This window comes from Babylonia areolata, chromosome 30 (genome assembly GCF_041734735.1).
Source record: "Babylonia areolata isolate BAREFJ2019XMU chromosome 30, ASM4173473v1, whole genome shotgun sequence".
In the NCBI taxonomy this organism is placed as follows: Eukaryota; Metazoa; Mollusca; class Gastropoda; order Neogastropoda; family Buccinidae; genus Babylonia; species Babylonia areolata.
In genome coordinates, this window is record NC_134905.1 from 2,935,167 (window position 1) to 2,937,666 (window position 2,500).

Sequence of the window (2,500 nt, forward strand, 5' to 3'; positions counted from 1 at the left end):
TTTATCGATGAAATAAAAGTTAAACCCCACTAACAGTCCTGACTCTAGTAGATATTAAGGATATCACGGATCAGCTTAAAAGCCTCTTCACGATTCTGCCTATACTGCATAAAAAAACTGGTTACAGTCTGTATCTCAATCTGCATAAAAAAAATAATAAACTGGTTACATCTAACATTTCAATCTGTATTAAAAACTAAGTAAACTGGTTACATCTAACATTTCAGTCTGCATAAAAACTGAATAAACTGGTTACATCTAACATTTCAATTTGCATAAGAACTGAATAAAACTGGTTACATCTAACATTTCAATCTGTATTAAAAACTAAGTAAACAGGTTACATCTAACATTTCAATCTGCATAAAAAACTGGTTACATCTAACATTTCAGTCTGCATAAAAACTGAATCAACTGGTTACATCTAACATTTCAATTTGCATAAAAACTGAATAAACTGGTTACATCTAACATTTCAATTTGCATAAAAACTGAATAAAACTGGTTACATCTAACATTTCGATCTGCATAAAAAAAACTGAATAAACTGGCTATATCTAACATTTCAATCTGCATAAAAACTGAACAAAAATGGTTACATCCTGTATTTAAATCTGTATTATAAAAAAATGAATAAACTGGTTACATCTAACATTTCAACTTGTCTTACTTATGGATACTTATCTTCACCGTACCTTTACCCCATCGATTCTTGATCTATAAAAACAAATTCACTAAACAGCAACTATCCAATCCAGTTTTCATGTTCTGCTCTATGTTGAAAAGAAAAAAAAAAGTTTTAAACAAATAAAAAGGTAATTCAGCATTGACCAGTGTATATCATACTGTTTTTGATAAAATAATAGAATGGGTAAAGTTGAGGTCAGGTACCGTGAAGTTCGGGCTATAAGCCGCGATTTTTTCACCCAGCTTTTTTTTTTAACCTCTGCGGCTAATACAATGATGCGGCTTATTTGCGGATTTTCCCCATCCTGGGAGTGTCACGTTCTTGTCTATTCTCTTTTTGTTTTTGGGGCTTCTGTTGAAGAAAGCATCTAAATGTGTCTCCATCTGGTCAGCATAGTGGGTAGACGTCAGTATGCTGGCATCCATGACAGATCTGAGCTTACATCTGTCAGCACACACATACACACAGCTCGTTTGATCCAGCGTCAAAAGTTCGACAAGAATAGTTATTTGCACACACCCACACACACACACACACACACACACATACACACACACACGCACACATACACACACACAGAGCCTCATTTCCCACCAGTCTGAAATATTCTCTTCTTTCTTCACCAAGAAACCGACAAAAGAATGAAAACAGACTAAACGAAAAAAATACACACACACACACACACACAAAACACCTACATTATGTTTCTTGTATCTTTCTTTTGTTGCTTTTTTTTTTTTTTTTTTTTTTTTCGCAAATAACTATTCTTGTCAAACTTTTGACGCTGGATCAAACGAGCTGTTTCAAAAGTAGAGATGGGAGTGACCGAACCTCAACTACAGACTACGTCAGACTTGTAAGCTGAGTTGACCAAGACCCTTGTAAAAACACATGACACAACTACACATGCAAATATGATATACTTTACGCTCTGACCAAGTTTTTTTGTTTTTTTTTGTTTTGTTTTTTTCACATGACGCAACTTCACACGGTAATGTGATTCGGTCATTAGTAGAGAGTTGGTACTGGTAGTGAAAGTCTGTATTTTCCACAACATCAAACACATCAGACCAGCCTCAGAGATGAACCAACCATAAAAAGTGATGGCAGCAATAGGAGGAGTTTGTATTATACTCCATGTCTGGTGATACATATACTGTACCATGTCAAACTGATGCAAACTAGGCCTATCGGTTTGCTCTGCTTGGCCAAATTTCGCGCGGCTAACAGTGAAAAGACTGCCGTCTTGCCCGGTCCGCTCTTAGCCAATCAAACGCCTCAAAAAGCTACAAGCGCTGAATAATTCCTTTGGCCAAGGCTAATAAGAACTATAACCAACAATATTTATTTGAGAATATTTCATATATTGACCAAGAAGGCTGACTGTGACGCTGAAAATTCTACTCTGCAAGTCCCCACAGATACAGGCACTGATTCTCTTTACACACACACACACAAAAACAACACAGCAGTTACACACAGCACAACACCAACGCACAACATGAAGAAAATGCTTCAATATTTGACTCGGTCTGGATTTATTTTGGATGAAACTGGTTCAAGGTTAAAGATCCCACAGGTTTTAATGACCACTATGGCAGCGAACTCAAACCCACTGTGTCCAGGGCTTGGCATAGGAAAGCAGGGGCCAAATCCTCTCCTTCCATCTTTTTTTTTTTTTTTTTTTTTTTTTGCTGCCCCATCATCTGCACCGTTTCAGTGGCATTACTCCCACGCTGCTTACATAGATCCCCCCCCCCCCACCCCCCCCCCACCCCCCATACACGGCCACACCCGGGTTCATCCATCACA